This window comes from Rana temporaria, chromosome 9, assembly GCF_905171775.1.
Source record: "Rana temporaria chromosome 9, aRanTem1.1, whole genome shotgun sequence".
Lineage (NCBI taxonomy): Eukaryota > Metazoa > Chordata > Amphibia > Anura > Ranidae > Rana > Rana temporaria.
In genome coordinates this window covers 15,229,401-15,253,628 of record NC_053497.1, presented here as the reverse complement: position 1 = coordinate 15,253,628, position 24,228 = coordinate 15,229,401, and the positions used below count along the sequence as shown (strand labels likewise).

Genomic DNA, 24,228 nt, shown 5'->3' with positions numbered 1-24,228 from the left:
AGCCTATTAGAGCCTCATCAGGCGCTTCCAAAACACGCCCACCACTGTTATTCAGATGGCCGGCGCTCCACAAGGGGCCGGACATCTGAATAGTGGGCGGCAGCGGCGGCAATACATAGCTTCATGCAATGCATGAAGCTATGCATTGTTGATTGATGGGTGCAGAGAAGAGAGGGGGCGGCGCTCCTGCGCCCACTATGGACTCACTGCCCCTGCTGAGTCAGACCTTGAGCTCTCCAATCAGCATGGGGCATTAAATCTCACACTGATTGGCAAGCCCCAGTTCTGACTCAGCAGGGGTGTGTCTTGGAGAGCTCTGGGTCTGACTCAGCATGGGACATGTTGGGCCCTCTGCAGAGAGACCACTGCTCTCCCACAGACAGCAACTGTCCTTTTCTGCAGCGTGCTGGCAGGAGACTGGCTTTTTTTTTACCTGGGCTGTGGCTGCTTTCTAAAGAAAACAAACTGTGAGACTTTGCAGGCCTTGTGTTATGATGCACCTGGAATATATCTGACTTACTTTTACTGGGGTAGATTCAAGAAGCAATTGCGTGTGCGTAACCATAGTTACGCAGCGCAATTGCTTACTTGCGCTGGCGTTACGAATGCTCCTGATTCAGGAACCTCGTTACGCCGACGGCAGCCTAAGATATGACTAGCATAAGGCTCTTATGCCAGTCATATCGTAGGCTGCATTCTTACGTTGGCCGCTAGGGGGCGTTCCCGTTGTGGTCAGCGTATAGTATGCAAATTGCATACTAACGCCGATTCACAACCCTACGCGAGCCCTGTGTACGCAGTTTACGTTGTTTGCATACGTCAGGTTTCGCGTAAGGCTGCTCCTGCTAATAGCAGGGGCAGCCAATGTTACGTATACCCGTCGTTCCCGCGTCGCGAAGTTTAAATTTTACGTCGTTTGCGTAAGTGAATCGTGAATGGCGCTGGACGCCATTCACGTTCACTTTGAATCAAATTACGTCCTTGCGACGTCATTTGCCGCAATGCACGTCGGGAAAGTTTCCCAACGGAGCATGCGCACTACGTTTGGCGCGGGAACGCGCCTAATTTAAATGATCCACGCCCCCTACGGGATCATTTAAATTATGCGCCCTTGCGCCGGGCATTTTTGAGGAGCGCCCACGCAAATTACGTGGCTACTGCTTCGTGAATGAAGCGTAGCGCAAATAATTTGCGGGGGCGCAGGGCAAAAACGGGACGCTGCGCCTCCGTAAGGAGTGCGCAGCGGTACCTGAATCTACCCCAGTGTTGATTTGGGCCACTGAGGATTGAATTCCTAAAAAACAATGAATGTTTGCTGCTAATTCAGGGAAGTATGCCTATCAGGCACGGAGCAGTCATAGGGCTGTGTGTTGGCTGACTACAGTAATTAAGCGGCACTAAATATAAACCCATGAACATTTGTACAAATCATCTCTCTAGTGTCTGGGTTCTTTAACCACTTAAGCCCCGGACCATTTGGCTGGTCGAAGACCAGAGCACTTTTTTGCGATTCGGCACTGCGTCGCTTTAACTGACAATTGCGCGGTCGTGCGACGTGGCTCCCAAACAAAATTGGCGTCCTTTTTCCCCCCACAAATAGAGCTTTCTTTTGGTGGTATTTGATCACCTCTGCAGTTTTTAGTTTTTGCGCTATGAACAAAAATAGAGCGCCAATTTTGAAAAAAAATTATATTTTTTACTTTTTACCATAATAAATATCCCCCAAAAATATATAAAAAAAATTATATGATACATATTCTTCTACATATTTTTCGTAAAAAAAAAAAAAAAAAAATCGCAATAAGCGTTTATTGATTGGTTTGCACAAAAGTTTTATAGCTGGATTCAGAAAGATTTACGCCGGCGTATCAGTAGATACGCCGTCGTAACTCTGAATCTACGCCGGCGTTAATTTAAGCGTATTCTGGAAACCAGATACGCTTAAATTAGGCTAAGATACGAGCGGCGTAAGTCTCCTACGCCGTCGTATCTTAGGGTACAATTTTCCCGCTGGCCGCTAGGTGGCGCTTCCGTTGAGTTCGGCGTAGAATATGTAAATGACTAGATCCGCCGATTCACGAACATACGTGCGCCCGGCGCAGTAAAGATACGCCGTTTCCGTAAGAGTTACGCCGCGTAAAGATAAAGCTGCCCCTTAGGTGGCCTAGTCAATGTTAAGTATGGCCGTCGTTCCCGCGTCGAAATTTGAAAAATGTACGTTGTTTGCGTAAGTCGTCCGTGAATGGGGCTGGACGTCATTTACGTTCACGTCGAAACCAATACGTCCTTGCGGCGTACTTTGGAGCAATGCACACTAGGATATGTACACGGACGGCGCATGCGCCGTTCGTAAAAAACATCAATCACGTCGGGTCACCACTCATTTACATAAAACACGCCCCCCCATCCTCATTTGAATTAGGCGGGCTTACGCCGGCCCCATTTACGCTACGCCGCCGTAACTTAGGAGGCAAGTGCTTTGTGAATACAGCACTTGCCTCTCTGATTTACGGCGGCGTAGCGTAAATACGATATGCTACGCCGCCTCAAAGATACACACATCTACCTGAATCTAGCTAATAGCGTTTACAAAATAGGGGATAGTTTTATGGCATTTTTATTAATATTTTTTTTTTATTAGTAATGGCTGCGATCATCGATTTCTTTTTCGGTACTGCGACATAATGGCGCTCAGTTCGGACACTTTTGACACATTTTTGGGACCATTGGCATTTTTATAGCGATCAGTGCTATAAAAATGCATTGATTACTATAAAAATGCCACTGGCAGGGAAGGAGTTAACACTAGGGGGCAGGGAAGGGGTTAAGTATGTTCCCTGGGTGTGTTCTAACTGTAGGGGGGGTGGACTCACTAGGGGAAACAAATGACTGATCGCTGTTCAGACATTGTATGAACAGACAATCAGGCATTTCTCCCCCTGACAGGACCGGGGGCTGTGTGTTTACACACACAGCTCCCGCTTCTCGCTCTGTAACGAGCGATCGCGGGTGCCCGGCAGTGATCGCGACCGCCGGGCACGCGCGCAGGAGTCAGAAGCTGGGCTGCTGGGAGAGATGACGTAATATTACGTGATCTCCCCCAGCAGAGCCGACCTGGGCGGCTATTCGGCAAGCAGTTAACCACTTCTGCCCCGGACCATTTGGCTGGCCAAAGACCAGAGCACCTTTTTGCGATTCGGCACTGCGTCGCGTTAACTGACAATTGCGCGGTCGTGCGACGTGGATCCCAAACAAAATTGGCGTCCTTTTTTCCCTACAAATAGAGCTTTCTTTTGGTGGTATCTGATCACCTCTTTGGTTTTTAGTTTTTGCGCTATAAACAAAAATAGAGCGAAAATTTTGAAAAAAAAAAAGCAATATTTTTTACTTTTTGCTATTATTATTACTATTATTATTCAGGATTTATATAGCGCCAACAGTTTACGCAGCGCTTTACAATATAAAAGGGAGACAATACAGTTATAATACAATCAAATACAAGAGGATTAAGAAGGCCCTGCTGAGAAGAGCTTACAATCTAATGGATAAATATCCCCAAAAATCTATAAAAAAAAAACGCAATAAGGGTTTATTAAAGTGGAGTGTATTTCCGCGCCAATGTAATAAGCAAAATTATTAAATCACTACGTGAAATAAAAAATACTTATAGCACCAAGCTGCTCCTCTGAAAACAAAATATAAATATAAAAATATACTGTGCAATGGAATAAAGATGTGGAAGAGGGCGCTAGTGAGGTAAATCACCTATTGCGAATATTCCTAACAATTGGGACGCACCAGCTGGGAGGATCCCAAATGTCAGGGTGATAATACTAAAATAAACGCTCTAATAAATATGGATCCAACAGTCAATAAATCTTTAACTAGCATTTTTATTATTTATTTTTTTTTACTAGTAATGGCGGCAATTTTTTTATCGTGACTGTGACATTGCGGCGGACGTATCGGACACTTCTGGCGCTATTTTGGGACCATTCACATTTATACAGCGATCCGTGCTATAAAAATGAATTGATTACTGTATAAATGTGACTGGCAGGGAAGGTTAAGGTTAACACTTAGGGGCGATCAAGGGATTAATTGTGTGTCCTAGGGAGTGATTCTAACTGTAGGGGGAGGGGACTGGTGAGAGGAGGTGACCGATTGTTGTTCCTGTATACAAGGAACATACGATCAGTTCTTCTCTCCCCTGACAGGACGTGGATCTGTGTGTTTACACACAACAGATCCACGTCTCTGCTCTGTGAAGAGCAATTGCGGGTGCCCATCGCGGCCGCCGGGCACGCGCATCGGGACCACAGTGATGCGGCGCGCGCTCGCCACAATGCCGGGAAGAAAAGACGTCATGTGACGTCCGCCCCGGGGGGAGGGAGGGTTCCTGCCGCCGTCATTTCACATTAAGTGGTTAAAGCAGGGGTCTCAAACTGGTGGCCCCCCCCCCCCAGCTGTTGTAAAAACTACAATTCCCATGAGGCATTGCAAGGCTGACAGTTCCAAGCCTGACTCCTACAGGCATGATGGGACTTGTAGTTTTGCAACAGCTGGAGGGCCACCAGTTTGAGACCCCTGGGTTAAAGAGATATCCTCAACGTTTTTCCACTGTGCAATGGAGTCCAAGACGAAGGTGGTATAGAGGTGTTTTGTTACAGTTGCAATGGGCCGAGGGTTACGGGGTTTCTTCATCTCGCCTGGATCTGTTCTTGTTAAAAAAAAGGCCCTAATATTCAGAAATTTGAGTCAAATGAAAAAATTCTAAATGATAGTAAGACACAATACAAGAAAAAAAAAAATATATATATATATATAATGGCACGAGCCGTGAAGGGACCACACCCGTCATCGGGGCCGACGCATGGGAGGAGGCCAACGCTTAACTCTTCATGATTTAGTATTCAGTACTAACTATGCTGGGAGAACTTTCCATCTCTCTTCAAGATCTTCCATGTCTGTTCCAGCTCAGAGATCACACCCATCGGGTCCCTGGGACATATAAGAAACAGTAATGTACAGTATATATAAATACACAGTATATCCAAAAGTATTGGGACGCCTGCCTTTACAGATGCATTAACTTTAATATATATATATTATATATATATATATATATATATATATATATATATATATATACACACACACACACACTGGGGTAGATTCAGGTACCGCTGCGCACTCCTTACGGAGGCGCAGCGTCCCGTTTTTGCCCTGCGCCCCCGCCCCATTCACGAAGCAGTAGCCACGTAATTTGCGTGGGCGCTCCTCAAAAATGCCCGGCGTAAGGGCGCGTAATTTAAATGATCCCGTAGGGGGCGTGGATCATTTAAATTAGGCGCGTTCCCGCCCCGAGCGTAGTGCGCATGCTCCTTCGGGAAACTTTCCCGACGTGCATTGCGGCAAATGACGTCGCAAGGACGTCATTTGCTTCAAAGTGAACCTGAATGGCGTCCAGCGCCATTCACGATTCACTTATGCAAACGACGTAAAATTTAAACTTTGCGACGCAGGAACGACGGGTATACGTAACATTGGCTGCCCCTGCTATTAGCAGGAGCAGCCTTAAACGAAACCCGACGTACGCGAACGAAGTAAACTGCGTACGCAGGGCTCGCGTAGGGTTGTGAATCGGCGTTAGTATGCAATTTGCATACTATACGCTGACCACAACGGGAACGCCCCCTAGTGGCCAACGTAAGAATGCAGCCTACGATATGACTGGCATAAGAGCCTTATGCTAGTCATATCTTAAGCTGCCATCTGCGTAACGAGGTTCCTGAATCAGGAGCATTCGTAACGCCGGCTCAAGTAAGCAATTGCGCTGCGTAACTATGGTTACGCAGACGCAATTGCTTCTTGAATCTAGGCCACTATTACCAAAAGTATTGGGATGCCTGCCTTTACACACACACATGAACATTAATGGCATCCTAGTCTTATAGCCAGATTCATAGCAAGTTACGCCGGCGTATCAGTAGATACGCCGTCGTAACTCTAAATCTACGCCAGCGTTAATTTAAGCGTATTCTGGAAACCAGATACGCTTAAATTAGGCTAAGATACGAGCGGCGTAAGTCTCCTACTCCGTCGTATCTTAAAGTGTCATTTTTAGGCTGGCCGCTAGGTGGCGCTTCCGTTGAGTTTGGCGTAGAATATGTAAATGACTAGATACGCCGATTCACGAACGTGCGTGTGCGCCCGTCTCAGTGAAGATACGCCGTTTCCGTAAGAGATACGCCGCGTAAAGATAAAGCTGCCCCTAGGAGGCGTAGTCAATGTTAAGCATGGGCGTCGTTCCCGCGCCGAAATTTGAAAATGTTACGTCGTTTGCGTAAGTCGTCCGTGAATGGGGCTGGACGTAATTTACGTTCACGTCGAAACCGATACGTCCTTGCGGCGTACTTTGGAGCAATGCACACTGGGATATGTACACGGACGTCGGGTCACCACCCATTTACATAAAACACGCCCCCCATCCTCATTTGAATTAGGCGCGCTTACGCCGGCCGCATTTACGCTACGCCGCCGTAAGTTAGGAGGCAAGTACTTTGTGAATACAGTACTTGCCTCTCTGACTTAAGGCGGCGTAGCGTAAATACGATACGCTACGCCGCCTTAAAGTTGCGGCGGCGTCTTTGAATCTAGGTATTAGTCTGTAGGGTTCAATATTGAGTTGGCCCCGCCCTTTGCAGCTATAACAGCTTCAACTTTTCTGGGAAGGCCGTCCACAAGGTTTAGGAGTGTGTCTATGGGAATGTTGGACCATTCTTCCAGAAGAGCATTTGTGAGGTCAGGCACTGATGTTGGCCAAGAAGGCCTGACTCGAGTCACCTTTTTCTCCCGGATTTTGGGGACCCGGTACCGGCCGGCTGTAGGTGCCCTGAACCCCAAACTTGGCACACATGTAGCCCCACTCTTCCCCTACAAGTGTGCAAAGTTTGTTGTCTGGGGGACCTATGGCTGGGAAGCACCGATTTTTCAAACTGGGCACTACTTCCATAGACTCCCATGTTAAACGTCAGTCTAGTCATGGGCACAGTGAGGCATGGGCACAGTGAGGCATGGACACAATGAGGCATGGACACAGTGAGGCATGGACACAGTGAGGCATGGACACAGTGAGGCATGGACACAGTGAGGCATGCACATGGACACAGTGGGCCAGATCGACTCACATAGATTAGCGGATCTTTAGATCCGCGTAATCTATGTGATTTACGATCCGCCGGCGCACTTTTGTGAGGCCAGTGCAGTATTCACAAAGAACTTACCTCCAAACTTGCGCCGGCGGATCGTAACTCCCCCGGCGGAATTCTAATTCCGCGGCTAGGGGGGAGTGTACAATTTAAATCAGGCGCGTTCCCGCGCCGATTTAACTGCGCATGCGCCGCCGGCGATATTTCCCAGTGCGCATGCTCCAAATGACGTCGCTAGGACGTCATTGTTTTCGGCGGCAACGTAAATTCCGGCCATCCGTATTCCCGACCGACTTACGCAAACGACGTAAAAATTTGAAACTCGGCGCGGGAACGACGGCCATACTTAACATTAGCTACCCCTCATATAGCAGGGGTAACTATCCACCGGAAAAAGCCGAACGCAAACGACGTAAAAAAAAAAAGCGACGGGCGGGCGTTCGTTACTGAATCGGCGGTTCTCCACATTTGCATATCCGACGCGTAAAAAAACCGAGGCGACACCTAGCGGCCGGCGGGAGATTGCAGCCTAAGATCCGAAGGTGTAAGTCACTCACACCAGTCGGATCTTAGGGAGATCTATGCGGAACTGATTCTTATGAATCAGTCGCATAGATCCGACCGTCGTATCTCTTTGTGAATCTGGCCCAGTGAGGCATACAGATGGACACCCTAGGCTTATACTCGAATCAATACGTTTTCTCAGTTTTTTGTGGTAAAATTAGGTGCCTTGGCTTATATTCGAGTATATACAGTGGCCCGGATTCAAAAAGCAATTGCGCCTGTGTAACCATAGGTTACACAGCGCAATTGCTTACTTGCCCCGGCGTTACGAATGCTCCTGATTCAGGAACATCGTAACGCCGACTGCAGCCTAAAATCTGCGTGGCATAAGGCTCTTATGCCCGCATATCTTAGGTTGCATTCTAGCGATAACCGCTAGGGGGCGCTCCCATTGTGCTCAGTGTATAGTATGCAAATTGCATACTAACACCGATTCACAATGTTGCGCGAGCCCTGCGTATGCAATTTACGTCGTTTCCGTACGGCGTGTTTAGCGTAAGGCTGCCCCTTCTAATAGCAGGGGCAGCCAATGCTAAAGTATACCCGTCGTTCCCGCGTCGCGACGTTCGATTTTTACGTAATTTGCGTAAGTGATTCGTGAATGGCGCTGGACGCCATTCACGTTCACTTTGAAGCAAATGACGTCCTTGCAACGTCATTTGCCGCAATGCACGTCGGGAAAGTTTCCCGATGGAGCATGCGCTCTACGCTCGGCGCGGGAGCGCGCCTAATTTAAATGATTCCTGCCCCCTACGGGATCATTTACATTAGGCGCCCTTATGCAGGGCAAGTTTACACAGCGCACATGCAATTTACGGAGCTACTGCTCCGTAAATCGCGGGTAGCGCAGTAAATTTGCGGGGGCGCAGGGCAAAAACGCTGCCCTGCGCCTCCGCAAATAAGGGGCAAATCTACCTGAATCCGGGCCATAAATGTGTGTGTATATACTGTATATACGTTTTGGAGAGGGTTCCTTTTTCATTATTTTTTTATGTTTTATTTTATTTCTTGCATATTCGTCTAACTATAAAAAATATATAAAATACAGTATACTGTGTATATAATATATATATATAATTTTTGTATTTATCTTCTTCTAATACAGATATCTACAGTAAGTTCAGTAAAAAAATTAAGTGACAGAATACAAATAATAAACCAGTACATAAAAAAAAGTAAATAACTGAAATGCAATTTTTTTTTTAAAAACATTTATAAAAAAGGAAAATAACCTAAATACCCCAGTAAAAAAAAAAAAAATTAAATACCGGTAACTGCACCCAAGAATAAATTAATTTTTCTTTTTTTTTTTTAAATCAAATTTTGCCGAAGCAGCAAAAAAAAAACTGCAAAACACTAAGAATTTTTGCTTCAGCAAAACTCGCCAGAATGGCTTTGCTTATCCCCGCTGAGTTTGCATTGCGCAGATCAGGCCAGTCTGTCTCCTGCCATTTTGGCGCACTGACAAGACTGAAGGGTGCGCCCGGCCCCTGCGATTTCATAGCGTATTTATTTTATTTCACGCAAAACGAAATCTGTGCTCCTTGGCTTCGATCGAGATTCATTTTTAACATATTTCATTCTGTCTGCCACTGAGATGACGTCAGTGTGTCGCCATTCTCACTCACTGGAACGCTAGTGACATCATTCGCATTCCTGAAGGCGCAGCATCACTTTGTACTTCGCCATCGTTTCTGACAGTTTTTTTTATTTAAAAAAAAAAATCTCCTTAATAAAAACAGAAGCAAAAAAAACAGAAACTGCAGCCATTCAGAATGAAAGTTGATATAAACTGGTGATATTGTAAAAAAATCCACGCGGCTGCTCATCCAGCGAATCTGTAAGTAGATTTATACTTTCCAAATGGGGTAAAATTATCTGTTCTCCGGTTATATACTGTGCAGATTGAACGTTATTCATGGTAAAAATGAATGGGGAAAAAATAAAAAAATGTTCCCATTAGATGGAGCTCAGGAGCATATTTATTTCCAATGACCCTAGAGGCCATAGCTGGTATTTTTCCACACATTTTTTTTCCAATGAATAACATTCGATCTACAGAGAATATAGCCTGAGACCATTTGATTTTGCCCTAATCACACAGAACAAATTTACAGGCAGCTATAGACTTAATTTGTATAAATACACCTCTAACTGAATGACATTTAATTTGCTTTGAGTGCTGTGTATCATAAAAAAAATTCTTTTTTTTTCTTTATAAAATCCCTTTCCTTTCCTTTCTTTTCCTTCCTCTTCCCTTCCTTTTGCTTCCTTCCCCTTTCCATTCTATTACTTTCCCTTTCCCCTTTTCCTTTTACTTCTCCTTTGCCTTCTCCTATCCCTTATCTTCCCTGCTCCTTGTCCCTTTCCTTTTCCTTTTCCCTTCTCCTATGCTTATTCGCTTCTCCTTTCCCCTTTTTCTTTTACCCTTCTTGTCTTCTCTTCTTCTTTCCCCTTTTCCCTTTCCTTTCCCTTCTCCTTTTCCCTTTTTCCTTTCCTCTCCTTTTCTTTCCCTTTTTTTTTCTCCTTTCCCCCTTTTCCTTTCCGTTTCTTTATCTTCTCATTTCCCCCTTTTGCCCTTTTCCTTTCCCTTCTCCTTTCCTCTTTGCTTTCCTTTCCATTTCTTTCCCTTTTGCTTCCCCCCTTTTCCTTTCCCACTTTTCCTTCTTACCTTCTCTTCTCCGTTCCTTTTTGCCTTCTTACTTTCCCTTCTCCTTTCCCCTTTCCCTTCTTCCCTTCTCCTTTCCCCTTTCCCTTCTTCCCTTCCCTTCTCCTTTCCCTTCTTCCCCTCCTTCTCCTTTCCCTTTTCCCTTCTTCCCTTCTCCTTTCCCTTCTTACTTTCTCTTCTCCATTCCCCTTTCCCTTCCCCTTTCCCTTCTTCCCTTCCCTTCTCCTTTCCCCTTTCCCTTCTTACCTTCTCTTCTCCGTTCCCTTTTCCCTTCTTACCTTCCCTTCTCCTTTCCCTTCTTCCCTTCCCTTCTCCTTTCCCTTTTCCCTTCCCTTCTCCTTTCCCCTTTCCCTTCTTACCTTCTCTTCTCCATTCCCTTTTCCCTTCTTCCCTTCCCTTCTCCTTTCCCTTTTTCCCTTCCCTTCTCCTTTCCCTTCTTACCTTCTCTTCTCCGTTCCCTTTTCCCTTCTTACCTTCCCTTCTCCTTTCCCTTTTTGCCTTCCCTTCTCCTTTCCCCTTTCCCTTCTTCCCTTCCATTCTCCTTTCCCTTTTCCCTTCTTCCCTTCCCTTCTCCTTTCCCCTTTCCCTTCTTACCTTCTCTTCTCCGTTCCCTTTTCCCTTCTTACCTTCCCTTCTCCTTTCACTTTTCCCTTCTTCCCTTCCCTTCTTCTTTCCCCCTTCCCTTCTTCCTTCCCCTTTTCCCTTCTTACCTTCCCTTCTCCTTTCCCTTTTCCCTTCCCTTCTCCTTTCCCTTTTCCCTTCTTCCCTTCCCTTCTCCTTTCCCCTTTCCCTTCCCTTCTCCTTTCCTCTTTCCCTTCTCCTTTTCCATTCTTCCCTTCTCCTTTTCCCTTGTTCCTTTCCCTTTCTTACCCCCTTTTCCATTCTCTTTTCCCTTCTTACCTTCCCTTCTCATTTCCCCTTTCCCTTCTTACCTTCTCTTCTCTTTTCCTTTTCTTTCCCTTCTCATTTGCCCTTTCCCTTCTTACCTTCCCTTCTCCTTTCCCTTTTACCTTCTTACCTTCCCTTCTCCTTTCCCTTTCCCCTTCTTCCCTTCCCTTCTCCTTTCCCCTTTCCTTTCCCTTCTTCCCCTCCCTTCTCCTTTCTCTTTTCCCTTCTTCCCTTCCCTTCTCCTTTCCCTTCTTACCTTCTCTTCTCCATTCCCTTTTCCCTTCTTCCCTTCCCTTCTCCTTTCCCTTCTTCCCTTCCCCTTTCCCTTTTCCCTTCCCTTCTCCTTTCCCCTTTCCCTTCTTACCTTCTCTTCTCCGTTCCCCTTTCCCTTCCCTTCTCCGTTCCCTTTTCCCTTCTTACCTTCCCTTCTCCTTTCCCTTTTTCCCTTCTCCTTTCCCTTTTCCCTTCTTCCCTTCCCTTCTCCTTTCCCCTTTCCCTTCTTACCTTCTCTTCTCCGTTCCCTTTTCCCTTCCCTTCTCCTTTCCCTTTTCCCTTCTTCCCTTCCCTTCTCCTTTCCCTTCTTCCCTTCCCTTCTCCTTTCCCCCTTCCCTTCCCCTTTTCCCTTCTTACCTTCCCTTCTCCTTTCCCTTTTCCCTTCTTCCCTTCTCCTTTCCCTTTTCCCTTCCCTTCTCCTTTCCTCTTTCCCTTCTCCTTTTCCATTCTTCCCTTCTCCTTTTCCCTTGTTCCTTTCCCTTTCTTACCCCCTTTTCCATTCTCTTTTCCCTTCTTACCTTCTCTTCTCCTTTCCTTTTCTTTCCCTTCTCATTTGCCCTTTCCCTTCTTACCTTCCCTTCCCCTTTCCCTTTTACTTTCTTACCTTCAATGCTTCTTTGCCTTTTCCTTTCTTACCTTCCCTTCCCCTTTCCCTTTTACTTTCTTACCTTCAATGCTTCTTTGCCTTTTCCTTTCTTACCTTCCCTTCTCCTTTCCACTTTTTCCTTTTCCTTCCCCTTCTCTTTTTCCATACCACCCTTCTCCTTCCTTCCTCTTCCCTTTCCTCCCTTCCTTCCTTTCTTTCTCTTCCTTTCCTTCTTCCCTCCCTTCCTCTTCCCTTTCTTCTCTTTCTCTTCCTTTCCTTCTCCTTCCCTCCCTTCCTCTTCCCTTCCTTCTCTTTCTCTTCCTTTCCTTCACCTTCCCTCCCTTCCTCTTCCCTTCCTTCTCTTTCTCTTTCTCTTCCTTTCCTTCTCCTTCCCTTCCTCTTCCCTTCCTTCTCTTTCTCTTCCTTTCCTTCTCCTTCCCTCCCTTCCTCTTCCCTCCCTTCTCTTTTCCTTTTCTTCCCTTTTCTCCATGCACTCCAGCGATGGCGACATGACATTTCTCAGTGTGGGTTTCCAGATGATGACCATAGTGAACCTCCTTAGTGTGTGTTGAAATCACCACTTGTATTCTCCATTGACAGGGTGACAACACAAGAGCACCATTGGGAGACAGAGACAGTGTTGTCACCCTGTACCAGGAGGTACCTGAACTCTGTTTGTAGGATACATGTATCTTTTTTTAACCCGGTGTCCACTGACACACAATAACCAAATTCACATTTGAGGCCTGCAGATTAGTTAACCCCCCCCCCCCCCCCCCCCCGCAGACATGATATATGTAATGAAAAGCAGAGACCCTGGAGAATAAAATTGTGGCAGTTGCAATTTTTTTTTTATGTCGCACGATATTAGTGCATATTTTTATCAAAATATGTGTTCCGTAAAAAATACACTAAAATTATTTTGGTGCAAAAGTCTCTTGTAATGAGTTTATTTTACCGCCGTAGTTCCTCTATGGATAGGCCCGGCACTTAAGAAGCGTGAAGGATGAAATATTTATTAGCATTCCTGCACTGAAAATAGATTTCATGGTATCAACAGAATGAATGCATGTCTGTATAGAATAGGTCATGGATACTACACTGCGCATATTTGTTTTAGAGGAACACATAAGGACATTCACCCACCGGACACTTTTTAGGTCCCCTCGCTAGTACGGGGTTGGACCCCCTTTTGCCTTCATGATGGCAGGGAGGGAGAGGGAGAGCTGAGTTGTTCAGCTACTGCTGGGAGGGGGAGCAGAGTAGCTGAGCTGCTTGAGTTAATGAAATCAGAGGGAATGAGCAGCTGAGTCTCAGCTTCAGGGTGAGGGGGGGGGGCTGAGCTGCTGAGTTACTGCTGTAAGAAGAGGGGGAGCTGAGCTACTGAGTCGCTGCTGTAAGGGGAGGAGGTGCAGCTGAGCTGCTGAGTCACTGCTGTAAGGGGAGGAGGTGGAGCTGATCTGCTGAGTCACTGCTGTAAGGGGAGGAGGTGGAGCTGAGCTGAGCTACTAAGTCACTGCTATAAAGGGAGGAGGGGGAGCTGAGCTACTGAGTCGCTGCTGCTGTAAGGGGAGGAGGTTGAGCTGAGCTGCAGAGTCACTTCTGTAAGGGGAGGAAGGGGGAGCTGAGCTACTGAGTCACTGCTGCTGTAAGGGGAGGAGGTGGAGCTGAGCTACTAAGTCACTGCTATAAAGGGAGGAGGGAGAGCTGAGCTACTGAGTCGCTGCTGCTTTAAGGGGAGGAGGTTGAGCTGAGCTGCCAGTCACTTCTGTAAGGGGAGGAGGGGGAGCTGAGCTACTGAGTCACTGCTGCTGTAAAAAGAGGAGGTGGAGCTGAGCTGCTAAGTCACTGCTGCTGTAAGGGGAGGAGCTGGAGCTGAGCTACTAAGTCACTGCAATAAAGGGAGGAGGGGTAACTGAGCTACTGAGTTGCTGCTGCTGTAAGGGGAGGAGGTTGAGCTGAGCTGCAGAGTCACTTCTGTAAGGGGAGGAGGTGGAGCTGAGCTACTAAGTCACTGCAATAAAGGGAGGAAGGGGGAGCTGAGCTACTGAGTCACTGCTGCTGTAAGGGGAGGAGGTTTAGCTGAGCTGCAGAGTCACTTCTGTAAGGGGAGAAAGGGGGAGCTGAGCTACTGTCACTGCTGTAAGGGGAGGAGGGGGAGCTGAGCTACTAAGTTACTGCTGTAAGAAGAGGAGGGGGAGCTGATCTACTGAGTCACTGCTGTTAAGGGAGGAGGGGGATCTGAGCTGCTAAGTCACTGCTGTAAGGGGAGGAGGGGGAGCTGAGCTACTGAGTTACTGCTGTAAGAATAGGAGGGGAGCTGATCTGCTGAGTCACTGCTGTAAGGGGAGGAGGGGGAGCTAAGCTACTGAGTCACTGCTGCTGTAAGGGGAGGAGGTGCAGCTGAGCTGCTGAGTCACTGCTGTAAGGGGAGGAGGGGGAGCTGAGATACTAAGTTATTGCTGTAAGAAGAGGAGGGGGAGCTGATCTGCTGAGTCACTGCTGTAAGAGGAGGAGGGGGAGCTGAGCTGCTAAGTCACTGCTGTAAGGGGAGGAGGGGGAGCTGAGCTACTGAGTCACTGCTGTAAGGGGAGGAGGGGGAGCTGAGCTGCTAAGTCACTGCTGTAAGGGGAGGAGGGGGAGCTGAGCTGCTAAGTCACTGCTGTAAGGGGAGAAGGGGGAGCTGAGCTACTGAGTCACTGTTGTAAGGGGAGGAGGGGGAGCTGAGCTGCTAAGTCACTGCTGTAAGGGGAGGAGGGGGAGCTAAGCTACTGAGTCACTGCTGCTGTAAGGGGAAGAGTTGGAGCTGAGCTCCTGAATTAGTGCTGGAAGTTGGGAGCATGGGGACTCAAACTGCAGAATCACTGCTGAGAGGGGGGAAGAAAGTTGAACTAAGCTGCCGAGTCACTGCTGGGAGGGGTGAGGGTGTGGCTGAGCTATTGAGTCACTGCTGGGAGGGGTGAGGGTGTGGCTGAGCTATTGAGTCACTGCTGGGAGGTTGAGCAGGGTTAAGCTGAGTTATTAGTGGGAGGTGGAATCTGGGAACTGAGATGGTAAGTCACTTCTGGGAGGGGGGAAGGAAGTAGAGCTGAGCTGCTGAGTTTCTGATGGAAGTCGATCTATTTCAATGCTGGGACAGGGGAGCAGGGTGAACTCAGTGACCAAGTTAGTGCTGGAATTGGGGAGCATAGGGAGTTGTGCTATGGAATTACTACTGGGATGGGGGAGTAGGGGGAACTGAAAGCGCAGGTTCACCCTAAATGACAACTTTAGCTTAATTAAACCATTACCCATCCACTATACACAATCGTTTTTTGTTTGTTTTTTAATCGGCATCTTTACCTTTGTAATCCAGCTCTTAATCTTCTGTCAATCAGCGTTTCCCCGCGGGAGTGGGCGTGTATTACATTTTCCCCCGACAAGCGCTATGTCTCCTGGGAGTGAGTGATGAGAATCCCAGGAGACGCGCTGTGCTGTAATCCCGCGATATCTCGCGGGTCACGTGTGATGCCAACAGTGCAGTGCAGGCAACAGTGCACTTTGACAGGTGCATGCGCATAAGTCCAGTTGGGATTTCAGTTGGACGGGAGCGAATTGAATGACTTGTTTGGTTTTCCATCCGCGCCCTTTAATACTTTTACTCGCTTTGGTCGAAACCGATTGTTGAATCGTCCCCTTTAACTCAAGCAAATGTTGTGAAAATGTGTAGGGTGACTGGTTTTGTCTTTGCCCCCTCCTGTAGCTATTGAAGAATTATATATAGATTTATGTTTTTGTGCCCGGAGTTCAACTTATTCCATATGGCCGGCATTTTACTTTCAGTATAACCTTTGTGGGACAGAGTCTGGGACTTCTTTTCCATGTTTATGGTGCATAGGGCAGCCCATTGTAATGAATAGGGCTTTGTCCATCCCTAGAACACGGAGCGCCAATGTTGATGTCTGGATAGTCGACTTCTCCCTACTAAAGGCTCCAATAGCTGGATTCAAGTAGGTCGCCGCATCTTTAAGGCGGCGTAGCGTATCGTATTTATGCTACGCCGCCTTAAGTCAGAGAGGCAAGTACTGTGGGCCAGATTCACGTAGAATTCCGGCGGCGTAACGTATTGCATTTACGTTACACCGCCGCAAGTTTTATGGGCAAGTGCTTGATTCACAAAGCACTTGCCTGTAAACTTGCGGCGGCGTAGCGTAAATCCGTCAGGGCGCAAGCCCGCCTATTTCAAATGTGGCGTGTATCATTTAAATTAGGTGCGTTCCCGCACCGAACGTACTGCGCATGCTCCGTTTTGAAATTTCCTGACGTGCATTGTGCTAAATGACGTCGCAAGGACGTCATTGGTTTCGACGTTAACGTAAATGGCGTCCAGCGCCATTCACGGACGACTTACGCAAACGACGTTAAATTTCAAATTTCGACGCGGGAACGTCGGCCATACTTAACATTGGCTAGACCACCTAGGAGGCAGCTTTATCTTTACGCCGCGTATCTCTACGGAAACGGCATACATTTACTGCGACGGGCAAAGTGTACGTTCGTGAATCGGCATAACGACTCATTTGCATATTCTACGCTGACCGCAATGGAATCGCTACCTAGCGGCCAGCCTACAATTGCAGCCTAAGATCCGACGGTGTAAGTCACTTACACCTGTCGGATCTTAGGGAGATCAATGCGTAACCTGATTCTATGAATCAGTCGCATAGATACGACGGCCAGACTCAAAGATACGACGGCGTATCAGGAGATACGCCGTCGTATCTTCTTTATGAATCTGGCCCTGTATTCACAAAGTACTTGCCTCCTAACTTACGGCGGCATAGCGTAAATGGGGCCGGCATAATTAGGCTGAGGGGGCGTGTTTTATGTTATAAGGGGGTGACCTGACGCGATTGACGTTTTTTACGAACGGCGCATGCGCCGTCCGTGTACATATCCCAGTGTGCATTGCGCCTAAGTACGCCGCAAGGACGTATTGGTTTCGACGTGAATGTAAATTACGTCCAGCCCTATTCACGGACGACTTAACGTAAAATTTTCAAATTTCGACGCGGGAACGACGGCCATACTTAACATTGACTAGGCCAGCTATTTGATGGAATAACTATACGCCTGAAAACGCCTTACGTAAACGGCGTATCTTTACTGCGACGGGCGCACGTACGTTCGTGAATAGGCGTATCTAGTGATTTACATATTCTACGCCGAACTCAACGGAAGCGCGACCTAGCGGCCAGCCTAAATATTGCACCCTAAGATACGACGGCGCAAGCCGTCGTATCTTAGATAGGTTTAAGTGTATCTCAGTTTGAGAATACACTTAAACTTAGGACGGCGCAGATTCCGTGTTAGGTCGGCGTATCTACTGATACGCCGGCCTAACTCTCTCTGAATCTAGCTATAAATCTGTTTGCTCCTTCTCCAATTCGTAGCGGCATTTGTTCTTTAGCCCCGGTTCTATTAGAAAAGGCTGCGGGAGCTCTTTTGTAATGAGGACCAGATGGTGAGGATGGTGTTTATTCAATAGATCGCTCTCCGTGCCGAGTTTGCCGGATTACCGTCCATTGCTGTAAACACAACATTTCTGATATGGAAGAACAAACCACAGCCGAGGGGACTAGAACCATTTGGCTTTATGCAAGCAGGACGATTTAAATGCTGCTTTTAGGGTCCGTTCACATCATAAAAACGCAGTCCGGATACGTTTCTGAATGCGCGTTTTGATGCGTTCCGGTGCCTCCTTTCCCCCTCTTTTTTTTTTCCTTACCTTAAGAGCCAGTTCCTTTACTGCATTTGTGTTTTTGATGCGTTCAAGTGCATTTTTTTATGTGTTTTTGGTGAGTTTTTGATGCAGTCCAGTACTTTTTTCCCCCATCTATTTTCTTGTGTGTTTCGGGTGCGTTAAGATGTGTTCCAGTGCGTTTTTTGATGTGTTTTTGGTAAATTTGTTATGCAGTCCAGTACTTTTTTCCCCCATTTATTTTCTTTGGGTGCGTTTAGATGTGTTCCAGTGCGTTTTTTGATGTGTTTTTGGTAAATTTGTTATGCAGTCCAGTACTTTTTTCCCCCATTTATTTTCTTTGGGTGCGTTTAGATGTGTTCCAGTGCGTTTTTGGTGCATTTTACAGCGTTCCAGTCCAGTGCAGGAAAAATGCAGCATGTGTTTTTTTCTGGAACTGGAACGCACTGGAACTGCATGGAATTGGTGTGAACTATGCCATTGAAAACCATATAACCTACTTTCCATTCGTTTTTGATGCAGAAAAAAATGCACTGGACTGCATGTGGTGTGAACTGGCCCTAAATAAGATCACGTGCATTCTGGTGCATTTTAGATGCGTTTTACCGCATTCCAGTACAGTTCAGTGCAGAAAATAATCAAGCACATTGTACTTTTTTTCTGGAACGCACTGGTGTGAAATATGCCATTATTATTATTAATATTATTAATTATTATTATTATTATTATTATTATTATTATAATTATTTTTATTATCATCATTATTAACATTATTGTTATTATTAACATTATTATTATCATTACTATTATTATTATTATTATTATTAATTGTTAATTATTATTATTATCATCATTATTAACATTATTGTTATTATTAACGATAGTATTAATATTATTATTATTATTATTATTATTATTATTATTATTATTAACATTATCATTAGTAGAAGTAATGTTTTATTATTATTAGTATTTATATTATAATGATGATTATTATAAAAAAAAATATTAGTAGAAGTAGTGTTTTATTAGTAGTATTATTATTATACAGCATTTATATAGCGCAGTTTGCGCAGAACTTTACAACATCAGGGAAGACAGTACAATTACAATACAATTCAATACAGGAGGGATCAGAGGGCCCTGCTTGTTATAGCTTACATTAGGAACCATGGGCCAGATTCACGTAGGTGAGCGGCGGCGTAACGTATCGTAGATACGTTACACCGCCGCAAGTTTTCATCGCAAGTGCCTGATTCACAGAGCACTTGCAATGAAAACCTACGCCGGCGGCCTCCGGCGCAAGGCGGGCCAATTCAAATGGGCGTGTGCCATTTAAATTAGGCGCGCTCCCGCATGCTCAGTTTCGTAATTCCCGTCGTGCTTTGCGCGCCGTGACGTCATTTTTTCGAACGGTCGACGCGCGTAGTGTACTTCCGTATTCCCGGACGTGTTACGCAAACGACGTTAAATTTTTTATTTCGTCGCGGGAACGACGGCCATACTTTAAACAGCAATACGTTTGCTGAGCAAAGTTAGGGCAGGTCAAACGACGACTAACTTTGCGACGGGAAACTAGACTAGCGGCGACGTAGCGAACGCGAAAATCCGTCGGGAATCGCCGTAACTCCTAAATTGCATACCCGACGCTGGTTTACGACGCGAACTCCCCCCAGCGGCGGCCGCGGTACTGCATCCTAAGATCCGACAGTGTAAAACAATTACACCTGTCGGATCTTATGGATATCTATGCGTAACTGATTCTATGAATCAGTCGCATAGATAGAAACAGAGATACGACGGCGTATTAGGAGATACGCCGTCGTATCTCTTTGGTGAATCTGGCCCTATATCACCTACTATCCATGCATTTTTGATGCAGATAAAAAAAAAACACACTGGACTGAATGTGGTGTGAGCCGACCCTGAGAGACGTTTTGTGTTTTTTTTTGTTGCCTCTTACCGCCCCTTAGGCTCCATTCCCACTAGTGCAACTCCAAAGTCCTGCGATTTTGAGTGCAACTTTGGAGTGCGACTTTGATGCAACTTTACACTGTCTGGCACTCAAGTCGCAAAGGAAGTCGCATTGAGGTATTACAGGAACTTTTTCAAAGTCGCTGCAACTTTCAGTCGCATAAGATGGGAACGGGTGCCATTGATTCGGGGGGGGGGGGGCAAATGGTTAAATAAAAAGTTATGGCGTCACGCAGTTCTGCTTATATTATTAAATGCCCACTGAATCAGACCAATGTAGGATTCGTTTTGCAGTCTTCAGACACGGTTTCGTAAGAGGACGGCTGTCTATATCATGTAAGACAACTCAAAAGGCAGAAGTGGTTAGCAGAATGTCATTCACATGCCAACGGTAGGAAGCAGATGTTCACGTCGGGAAGCTTAGTGTACACGGCCAGCTTGGCCTGGGGACTCCATGCACCAAAAATGAACAGTAGATGAGGTAGGAGCTCGCTTTTTCTGATTGGGAAAGAAAGAATATACTTTGCATTTGTTTATAGTGTCATAAACAATTTCTATCTATTGAGAGAGAGAGAGGGGGAGAGAGAGAGAGAGGGAGAGAGAGAGGGATATAGAGAGGGAGAGGGAGAGGGATATAGAGAGGGAGAGGGATATAGAGAGGGAGAGGGATATAGAGAGGGAGAGGGGGAGAGAGAGAGAGAGAGGGAGAGAGAGAGGGATATAGAGAGGGAGAGGGAGAGGGATATAGAGAGGGAGAGGGATATAGAGAGGGAGAGGGGGAGAGAGATATGGAGAGAGGGAGAGAGATATGGAGAGAGGGAGAGAGAGAGAGAGGGAGAGGGATATAGAGAGGGAGAGGGATATAGAGAGGGAGAGAGATATGGAGAGAGGGAGAGAGGGAGAGAGATATGGAGAGAGAGGGAGAGAAGGAGAGAGATATGGAGAGAGAAGGAGAGAGATATGGAGAGAGAGGGAGAGAGATATGGAGAGAGAGGGAGAGAGATATAGAGAGGGAGAGAGATATAGAGATGGGGAGAGATATGGAGAGAGGGAGAGGGAGAGGGATATAGAGAGGGAGAGGGAGAGGGATATAGAGTGGGAGAGGGATAGAGAGAGGGAGAGAGATATGGAGAGAGGGAGAGATGATATGGAGAGAGGGAGAGAGATATGGAGAGAGAGGGAGAGATGGAGAGAGATATGGAGAGAGAGGGAGAGAGATATAGAGATGGAGAGAGATATAGAGAGGGAGAGAGATATAGAGATGGAGAGAGATATGGATAGAGAGGGAGAGAGATATAGAGAGGGAGAGAGATATAGAGATGGAGAGAGATATGGATAGAGAGGGAGAGAGATATAGAGAGGGAGAGAGATATAGAGATGGAGAGAGAGAGAGAGAGATGGAGAGAGAGAGAGAGAGATATGGAGATTATGGCCCAGATTATCGTAGAATGGCGTAAAACTCGGCGGGCGTAACGTATCTGATTTACGTTACACCGCGGCAAGTTTTACAGGCAAGTGCTTTATTCACAAAGAACTTGCCTGTAAAGTTGCGGCGGCATAGCGTAATTCACCCAGCGCAAGCCTGCCTAATTCAAATTAGCCGGGTAGGGGGCGTGGAGCATTTAAATTAAGCGCCGAACGTACTGCGCATGCACCGTCCGGAAAATATCCCAGGGTGCATTGCTCCAAATGACGTCATTGGTTTCGACGTGAACGTAAATGCCCATTCAAGGACGACTTATGCAAACGGCGTAAATTTTAAAATTTCGATGCGGAAACGACGGCCATACTTAACATCGGTTGCCCCTCATATAGCAGGGGCAACTTTACGCTGCGCAAACCTAACGTAAACGTCGTAACTTCACTGCGTCGACCGCGCGTACGTTCGGGAATTCGCGTATCTAGCTAATTTGCATACTCAACGGGGAAAACGACGGAGGCAACACCTAGCGGCAAAAAAAAAAAAATTGCATTTAAGATCCGACAGCGTAAGAGCCTTACGCCTGTCGGATCTAATGGATATCTATGCGTAACTGATTCTAAGAATAAGTCGCATAGATACGACGGCCCAGATTAGGACTTACGACGGCGTACATGGCGTTGCGCTGTCGTAAGCCCTTTGAGAATCTGGGCCAATATATATATATATATATATGATAGACAGATAGAGAGAGGGGGAGAGAGAGATAGAGGGAGAGAGAGATAGAGATAGAGATAGAGGGAGAGAGAGATAGAGATAGAGATAGAGGGAGAGAGAGATAGAGGGAGAGAGGGAGAAATAGAGAGAGGGGGAGAGAGAGATAGAGGGAGAGAGAGAGAGAGGGAGAAATAGAGAGAGAGATATATAGAGAGAGGGGGAGGGATAGAGAGAGACACTGCAGTGGGGGTGATGTGAGGGGGGCCAGAGGAGACTTCCATGGAGGGTCAGAGGACACTACAGTAGGGGGGTGATGTGAAGGGGGCAGTGTATGTTGCTGTGGGGGAGGGATGATGAGAAGGGGGGCAGAAGACACAACTGTGAGGGCAAGAGAGGACACTTCGGTGGGGGGAGGGGGGGCAAGGGCACTACTGGAGGGGGGGGGGGGGGTGATGTGAAGGGGGACAGAGGATAGTACTGTGACACATGTTGTGTTCTTCATGCCGTATTTTAATTGGGGGCTTGATAGCTTTGTTTTTTTAAGGGCACCACTCCCCCAGGGATCTTTGATTTCCTCCATGTCTTCAGGTAGATCTCCACCTCTGAAAGGTTGCCTACCCCTGGTTTAGAATTACCCGTGAAGACTGGACCTAGAACTATTGCTCTCACTCCGGCGTGCACAGCAATAAGTTAGCGTCTCAATTTTTTTTTAGGGGATTTTAGGTGCTTGGAGGACCACCATCCCACCTTTTCAACCTCATACATAGCGGCCGACCTGTATTTAGAATGCAGCAGGACGACCTCTCGGCACAAAAAACAGAAGCTAGTGGAGATCAGTGGCGTAGCAACTTCTAATATAGTGATTTCCAGCTTCCAGGGGCATTGGCCAGATATGGTAAATACTGTACATAGTTACATTGGTCCAAGCTGGAACTTAGGGCCAGATTCACGTAGCCCGGGCGCAGCGTAACGTAACCGATTTAGGTTACACCGCCGCAAATTTTCTGTCTAAGTGCCCGATCCACAAAGCACTTACCTGGAAATTTGCGGCGGTGTATCCTAAATCCGTCCGGCGCAAGGCGGGCCAATTCAAATGGGGCGGGTACCATTTAAATTAGACGCGCTCCCGCGCCGGACGTACTGCGCATGCTCCCGACGCAAATTTCCCGACGTGCTTTGCGCGAAATTACAACGCGCCGACGTTTTGTGAATCGCGACGTGAAAAAAAGACTTGCGCCGGGAAAAAAAAATGTTTTGAAAAAAATTCAAAACGACGCGGGAAAGACGGTTATACTTTTACATGGTGTAGTAATTTTACACTTTGTAAAAGGTGCCCTATCTTTGCGACGGCAAACTAACACTTGCGGCGACGTAACGACGGGAAAAAGTTTTGTGGATCGCCGTAACTGCTAATTTGCATACCCGACGCTGGTTTACGACGCGAACTCCCCCCAGTGGCGGCCGCGGTACTGCATCCTAAGATCCGACAGTGTAAAACTATTACACCTGTCGGATCTTAGGGATATCTATGCGTAACTGATTCTATGAATCAGTCACATAGATAGAAACAGAGATACGACGGCGTATCCCTTTTGTGAATCTGGCCCAAAGTAACTATGTAAAAAAATGCCATAACTGAAATTCTTTAAAATCTTTGGCCGAGCAAAATTTAGAAATTAAGGGTTACAATGGAGATCCTAAAACTGTATTAGCAAAAATGACACCCTTATTTTTAGATACACATATTAATAGAGATAATTTGTATGTGTTAAAAAGGGAAATGTAATTGGATATCGGCTTTTCGTTTTATTTCGGTCTTAAACCTGCTTTACGATTCGTTAGCAGTGACCGGAATAAATAACATTGTATCCGATGCTGAAATTGGTAAGCAGCTGTTCCCAGCTCGTGTTATCTTTTTACCGTTGTCAGTCAAGGAAACCCTAACTGACAATCACAGTCATTTGCTCTGTGCACTGTGTATTTTACACCATAGTTACCCACATAACACAGATATGCAGCAGCAAAAGAGCCAATGGACGGCAGAACTTTCTGTGCTGAAATCAATAGTACCCCCCAGCTCTAGAATAGCTGGAATCTCGATTAAATCTCTGCAAGCTTGAGCTGACTTGCCCAGAAGAGCATCAGCCCTTCCAGACTGGGATCTCCTCCTTCAGGAGAAGAACCCCA

The 24,228-nt window shown here is 46.5% G+C and overlaps 1 protein-coding gene across 2 annotated transcripts in view; it reads left to right on the top strand.

The window, feature by feature from the left end:
- The window catches only part of LOC120913124 (rho GTPase-activating protein 20-like), a 105,580-nt gene that overhangs the window by 6,708 nt on the left and 74,644 nt on the right, over positions 1 to 24,228 (top strand). Inside the window, exon 1 of one of the 2 annotated variants that reach the window (XM_040322844.1) lies at positions 20,257 to 20,385. The exons of the other annotated variant lie outside the window; for it this stretch is intronic. The gene's annotated coding sequence lies outside the window, so the exon portion shown is untranslated. Of the gene's footprint in view, positions 1 to 20,256; positions 20,386 to 24,228 lie in introns of those variants that run through there. 2 annotated transcript variants of the gene reach the window in all.